We start from the raw sequence: 7,896 nt of genomic DNA on the forward strand, positions 1-7,896 counted from the left end.
CGTTCTACTTACCATGCATTGCAGTTTTTCCGAAGTTTGAGTAGAAGGCTGCATCCACAGTGCACTGTTTACTTCTGTGCTGCATCACCTGGGAAGCTATAGTGATGTAATGCCTTTTCCCCTGGATCCTCAGATCTCGCTCAAACCTGCACCTTCTGTGTGTAAATGGGGGTCATTACATCAGCAAATAACGCAAATTACTGGGGACAACATGTCAAGCTGTCTGGAATTCTCCGGCATTCCAAAAGGAGAGTGAAATCCTTTCCCACAAAGCCATTATCATTCTGAGATCAGCTAATTGCAGGCTGTTGACATGAGCCTCCCATCACTTTATCTCTCAATGCACAAAAGGATTTCTATCTCGTTCTCTTCCCCTCTTCTCTCCACTCTTTTCCCTGTGAAGGCTGAAACATGATAGTCGGTCCCGGGCCCTGAAGATGGAGAACCTCACTGACAGCTGGGTGACTTAGGCCACCAGACAGCATGCTGAGAGGAGAGCACGTTTGTTCCACCTCAGGGACAACATTGAAAATAGGCAGCTTTGTCTGACCCCGGCTCTCAATCCTTTCTTGTGGTCATTGTTTTAGCCATAGGTATGGATGCCCCCGAGGCGTTCCCAGCCTCCGCTGAACCGGTGGAGGCTTTAAAAGCATGCCGGTGAAAGTCCTATTGGCTTTTTTTTAGGCTGCCCTGGTGGTCCTCTTCATGCTTTTGTTATTCCTGTTAGCCTTTGAACAATTCCCCCTTCCTTTTTAATGGACCAGGAGTCCACTGTCCACGGATTCAAAGGCTCTTATTGAGCTCATGTGTGGGCTTCAGATTCATGTCCCTGACTTACTTGACAATCTAAATCATTCTGAATGCTAACTCATGGCCAGTTCATAAGTACCGTTAGTTTTGCACTCCTTCCAAATAACAATACAAATGTTACTCAGTTGATTCTCTTCTCATTGTATGTGAGCTTCTCATCAATGGACACAATCAGGGATATTTTCAGTGACCAATAATATTCATTAAAAACCTTCAGATATGGTCATTGTCTTTCCCAAATCTTTCACAGATTAAAAAAAAAAAAACACTGTGCATGAAAAATTAAAAAAAATTACATTTGATTTATTGCCACAAATGAAAAGTAGCTGAGGTACCACTGACTTCTTAGGACATAATATTGACAGCCAACTGAGTCAAAAATCATGTGTGTGTATGTAAAAACGGCAGAAAGGGGTCTAAGGCAACGGTCCACTGAGGGATTTTGAGGAGTCGGATTTCAGCGTCCGTGGGCCAGTGGAGTCTCAGAAAGACTGAGACCGTCTTTGTTCGAGTCAGCACTGCGGGCACTCTACCGAGAGAGCGAGAGTGAGGTGGGAGAGGTAAACGATTCGGGAGGATAGTGGAAGGCAGACAGGACTTCTGCTTTTGAGTATTAGCATTCTCATGGAAAACTAGTTATGTTATCACAAACCTCATACAAAATGAACATTTGGTAAGTTTATTTCAGTTTCAGTTCACAAAGTTGTTATATTAAAATGATACGCGACGGTATTCCATTGAGTTTCCAGTAACATCACTCATTTCACCACAGTCGCGCTTCGTTGTCCGTTGGAGTTCATCTGATCCTGCTATATCACGCCGTTACTGCAGTTCAAGTGATAGAAGGTATGTACCTGTGTTGTTACTTCAATATTGTTTGAACTGTGTAAGTTAGCTTAGTTAGCATATTGATTATGTTCAGCTTCAATGGATCAAAATACACGTTTGGTGCTACGGCGTAAGCAATGAAATAAATTGATATGGGATCTTAGAAGTTTAGAATTTTTAAAGTTTTTGTTTGTATTAAGATGTATGCATACATTCAGGTTTTAAGGGGAGAAACCTATTTGTTTCCCTTAACAACTGACGCACTGTGATTCAATTATTTGAATAACTGATAGCCAAATACACCTTACTAGGTTACATTTCAGTGTGAAATAATGGGAAATGAACTTATTTTCCAGTCAATTCAGGAAAACCCAAACTTTCTTCCCTCCTGAAATGTGGAGTTGTGTAATTTTTTTAAAGAGTAAATCTGTCATCCAGGTCACAATTTACCCTTTGTCATTTGTCAAATTTGAAAAGTTTTTTTGAAAATAATTCATTCTTGAGGATGGAAACTGCTATTTTCCACCACCGAGTGCCTCCATTTGTCTTGTCTGATTTGGATAGGCTGATCAATTATGAGCTGCTCTTTTGTAGGCATATATGTGGTACTAAATGTAATTGGTTCAATTAAAAATGACGACACCACACTTTCAATACTAATACTTAGTGGAACCTAGTGGCATTGTGATGTGACAGGGTTACGGAGGAAATTCAGTTTGCTGGATGTGGATGCAGCCCATTTGAGTTTCTGACAGGAGCTTGTCGTGAGCTGGTTAGTGAGTTCAGCACGTGTAGCGCCTCACTGGAGGAGCAGCGATGGACCCTAGGATAGGCATGTGATTCATATCATTTCAAATTTGGTTAAATGAGTCATGACCGATAACCTGATTTCCCAGAGGCATTCACCGGCTTCATTTGTCCTCAGTTAGCTGAAGCAGGGACTTTCAGGGATTTCATCAGCAGGGTTTTTACTGTGTGCTCTGAAATGTATGCAGCTACACGGTTTCACGCACATTGTCCTCCCTTCACCCCAGTTCACCAGCGGGACACTGTCCTCATTGGCCCATGACCAGGCCTCAGTAAATGCTCCAGTATCATGCCTACGTTACTGTGATCATGTGGGGCAAGCATCTTATCTCTAAATTGATCGCTGCTCCATTGTTCTCTGAGTCGAGTCCTTGACTGTGGTCCCTATTGATGTGTGAGGAATAACAATGTTGCTTGCACTTGTTGTGGTGCTCTCCATCCCTCTGGTTGTGGAGTGTGTGCACTCACCCCAGGGACCTGGAAATAGGAGGGCTGGGGTCAAACACGACGCCTTTGTGAGAACTGAAATGGCTGCTTCTCATGTAAATCCGTGCTTCCCCTTTTGTCCGGGTCTGTAAAATCGCAAGGGCTTTGTTTTGGGGGTCAATGCTGAAATGTGGACTGAAAGCCTTAACATCTCCACCTACTGTCTTGTGTGCTCAGCAGACCCTTTAACCGAGGTCTTTAAAACGCCCTCAGTATGTCTGTGTGTGTCTCTGGCTGTCATAAGGTCTGGCAAGGCTTCCTGCGGTCGACCCCACTGAATGGCTTTCACCACAAGTGCTAAAATGTCTGTGATGTCTGGAGTGCTTGGAGCTGCCAACAGATATGGCCATTCAGTCTCCGCTGTTGTGTGAGCATGTTGCAACAAGTGTCTGACCTCTCAGGCTAATTACCTGTTTGTGGGGAGGTCATTGTCCAGCCTTGTCCAGTCCCACAGTCTGCTGGTGATGTCTCTGTCCAGTCCTGTCCAGTCCCACAGTCTGAGGGTGATGTCTCTGTCCAGTCCCACAGTCTGAGGGTGATGTCTCTGTCCAGTCCCACAGTCTGATGGTGATGTCTCTGTCCAGTCCCACAGTCTGCTGGTGATGTCTCTGTCCAGCCCTGTCCAGTCCCACAGTCTGCTGGTGATGTCTCTGTCCAGTCCCACAGTCTGAGGGTGATGTCTCTGTCCAGTCCCACAGTCTGAGGGTGATGTTTCTGTCCAGTCCCACAGTCTGCTGGTGATGTTTCTGTCCAGTCCCACAGTCTGCTGGTGATGTTTCTGTCCAGTCCCACAGTCTGCTGGTGATGTTTCTGTCCAGTCCCACAGTCTGCTGGTGATGTTTCTGTCCAGTCCCACAGTCTGCTGGTGATGTTTCTGTCCAGTCCCACAGTCTGCTGGTGATGTCTCTGTCCAGTCCCACAGTCTGATGGTGATGTCTCTGTCCAGTCCCACAGTCTGATGGTGATGTTTCTGTCCAGTCCCACAGTCTGATGGTGATGTTTCTGTCCAGTCCCACAGTCTGCTGGTGATGTCTCTGTCCAGCCCTGTCCAGTCCCACAGTCTGCTGGTGATGTCTCTGTCCAGTCCTGTCCAGTCCCACAGTCTGAGGATGATGTTTCTGTCCAGTCCCACAGTCTGCTGGTGATGTTTCTGTCCAGTCCCACAGTCTGCTGGTGATGTTTCTGTCCAGTCCCACAGTCTGCTGGTGATGTTTCTGTCCAGTCCCACAGTCTGCTGGTGATGTTTCTGTCCAGTCCCACAGTCTGCTGGTGATGTCTCTGTCCAGTCCCACAGTCTGATGGTGATGTCTCTGTCCAGTCCCACAGTCTGATAGTGATGTTTCTGTCCAGTCCCACAGTCTGATGGTGATGTCTCTGTCCAGTCCCACAGTCTGATGGTGATGTTTCTGTCCAGTCCCACAGTCTGATGGTGATGTCTCTGTCCAGTCCCACAGTCTGATGGTGATGTCTCTGTCCAGTCCCACAGTCTGATGGTGATGTTTCTGTCCAGTCCCACAGTCTGATGGTGATGTTTCTGTCCAGTCCCACAGTCTGCTGGTGATGTCTCTGTCCAGCCCTGTCCAGTCCCACAGTCTGCTGCCAGCTCGGGGGTTCCCCACAGTATCTCTGCTAGTCAGAGACTGTATAGTACCCTTAAGCCCACGTTCTGTGCAAGCATACATAAGGACAAATATTACATGTAAACCTGTGATTTATGTCTTGAGATATGCACTTGATCAATCATCATTCCCATAATTTGAGTTTGTTGCGAAAATAAGTGTTTAATAGGGCTAACTTGTCTGACTTGTCTGGCTAACAACTCACTCATGAATGAATCATTGATAGATGAGAATTTTGTCCGTATCATGCATTTTTCTGTGGTTCAATAATAAAGCAGTGAACAGCGCTGCATTCTAATATAACAGGGACTAAAATAGAAATGTATTTCAATGTTTTCTGCACTTGTAGTGAGGCTAAGACTGAGCAACATTAATGCCACATTTTCCCCCGTGAAATATGGTGGAACACAGCTGAATATGGAAAGAAACTAGTTTACACAGCAGAACCCACATGATAACTGCAATTGTACAAATAAGGTTCATAAGGAACAGCCTCTCAGCATCAGCAGTGAAGCAAGGAAAGAGGCGGGGGGAGGTATCACTGGAAGTCAGAGAGAAATGGGGAGTTGATTGTGAAAGGAAGGGTTTTACCCAAAGCAGTGTAAAAGATTTATTTATCAAGAAGAAAAATCATGTCAATAAACCACATCAAACCACTTTAAACAGGAAATATGTTTCTGCACTGCAGCACGCCCAAGTCATCCAGTCCTAGCCCACAAAGGTTTTGGATGAGGGCCCAGACTAGCGTTCTGATTTTTCCTCTTGAGTAAAACCTGGGAATAATGAGCAACTGTTGGAGGTGTTGCTAAGATGCAAAGCAACGGTTGCCTAGCCCTGGGAACATGAACATGCTGTGGGTGAAAAGAAGACACTTGCTGCTTTGTAGGGCACAGTCACTTGAGCGGAAAGAAAAGCCACTTTCAGCATTTTATGGCAAAGATGATCAAATTAAACATATTAGCTCATCTGCAAATAGAGGTCTGTGTTGTGCTGAATTGCCAGAGGTTTCACTGTGAGTCAGGCATGTGCCCGCTATATGATGTTCCAATTTGTTGTTCCAGAAGTGAGTAGGAATGCTGTAGTTCCAGAAGTGAGTAGGAATGCTCGATGTTTCTGCATTAATGTGGACTGCATTAATGTGGTGTTTGAATGTGAACTACTGAAAGTGCTTGTAAAATGGTGCTTTCATTCTCATCAAATGCATATCTTTGATTTGATATGATATGCTTGAAGTGGGGAACTTGAAAAGATCAGTCTAAAGTTGTCCCTTTTATTTAGTCTTCTGTTCAGATGTTTTAAAGTCCATTCCCTTGTGAATGCTGTTGAGGACGCAGAGGTCCTGTGAAAGGCAGCGCAGTGGAACTCCGCTCCGTGGGAGGTTTGCCCTGCATGTCTGCACCGCCAGAGAGGGTTCCAGAAACCCAGCCGCTGAAAGGCAAACCCATCACCTCTGTCGTGCAGGAATGTCATTTTCAGATAATAATAATAATAATACATAATAATAATAATAATAATAATAATAATACATCACATTTATATAGCGCTTTTCACAGTTCGCAAAGACGCTTTATGCACTGCCTGGTGTTTGTTTAGTTGTATATACAATATTATATATTACATTCTTTTTAAGGTGTCAATAACACTTTTTAAACATATAATAGAATAATAGTATGTACAACGAATACAATGAAAGTGCTTATAAGTGTATTTGAAAAAAATGTAATTATATTTTCTAAAAATCCCTCCAGACTAAGCGTGTAACATGCCATGTGTTTTAGACCGTTTTATTCTAAGTTGAGTGGGAGAATGGTACTTGCCTGCATTGTGTGAGATTCCTCTGCTGAAACTGGAGGTCTGGTCTTGGTTTTGTTTATAACATATTACATATTCTGAACATTTATGAAATGCCTGGTAACCCAGGCATACGTAAATCAGTGAAACTGTGTATATGCAGTCTACTATAAAGCATGTTGTGTAGCCATTTTAGCAGATCTGATGTACTCAGGGGTTCACCTGCGGAATACAATTAATGGTGTCTTACATATTATATTACATACACCACTGAGGCACTCGTGGTCCACCAGTAAAGGACTTTTCTTCATAGTGTTGAGTTGTTTGAGTACGGCTATCAGAGCTTACACTAGCTTTGTCTGGATCTAGCCAAATTATACCAGGTGGAATCAAATAAAGCCAAACATTCTCAGGCGCATGGACGAGTTCTGTTCCAGACCAACGTGTTCTATCCCCCATAATGACCATTTAGAACTCTAAATCTCATTTAAATGTTTATTTGTAGTTCAGTGTGATATCATTATTTTAACCAGGGGTTTATTGGGGTTTTGAAGTGGTTGTGCGTTTTATCGAAGAGAATGAATAAAAGGACAAGCCACTGGAGTCGTAAATCCCGTAACTACTGTTCCGGGAGCCTGGCCAGGGAGGAGCCGTTTATAAAGCAAGGACTGCTTTTTTCAAACGTGTGGCTGTGTGCTCAGGCTTAGAAACCTTTGGCAGACCCAGCCTGTTGGTCTCCCTCTCTCTCTCTCTCTCTCTCTCTCTCTCTCTCTCTCTCTCTCTCTCTCTCCCTCTCTCTCTCTCTCTCTCTCTCTCCCTCTCTCTCTCTCAAACCTGATTGGAGGTTTTAATGCCAGGCCAGGATGTTCACCCCAACAAGGACAGCCAGGTCATTAGCAGCAGATTTGGGGGAAATTGGTGCATGGGTAATGCATTCATACTCCCATTTTTACACCAATCAACTGAGTGTGCACAGCCTAGATAACAGTTTTGAACGCCCTGTGGAGATTGACAGCAGATGTATTATTCAGCTCAACTCATGACGATGGACTTGCCCTTCAAGGCCTGAGTCCAAAATAATCACCAAAACTGCTCAAATGAAATGGCGTTTTGTGTAACACAGAGACCTTTGCACTCAGCCCTGTACCATAACAAGCCACAGCTCTCTCTGTGTGTGTGTGTGTGTGTGTGTGTGTGTGTGTGTGTGTGTGTGTGTGTGTGTGTGTGTGTGTGTGTGTGTGTGTGTGTGTGTGTGTGTGTGTGTGTGTGTGTGTGTGTGTGTGTGTGTGTGTGTGTGTGTGTGTGTGTGTGTGTGTGTGTGTGTGTGTGTGTGTGTGTGTGTGCGTGCGTGCGTGCGTGCGTGCGTGCGTGCGTGCGTGCGTGTGTGAGAGTGATATGTTTGGGTCATTTTGTCTATAATAACATGGACATAAGAGAGAGCATCTGTCACTGGTCAGGCAGCAATCAGCTTGTCTAGTGTGCAGATGGTCCACCTGTTTCCCCTGGATCCTTCCTGTAATACTGGCCGTCTCCCTGTCAAGAGGCCTCAGTCCTA

Source organism: Sprattus sprattus, assembly GCF_963457725.1.
Source record: "Sprattus sprattus genome assembly, chromosome: 4".
NCBI lineage: Eukaryota > Metazoa > Chordata > Actinopteri > Clupeiformes > Clupeidae > Sprattus > Sprattus sprattus.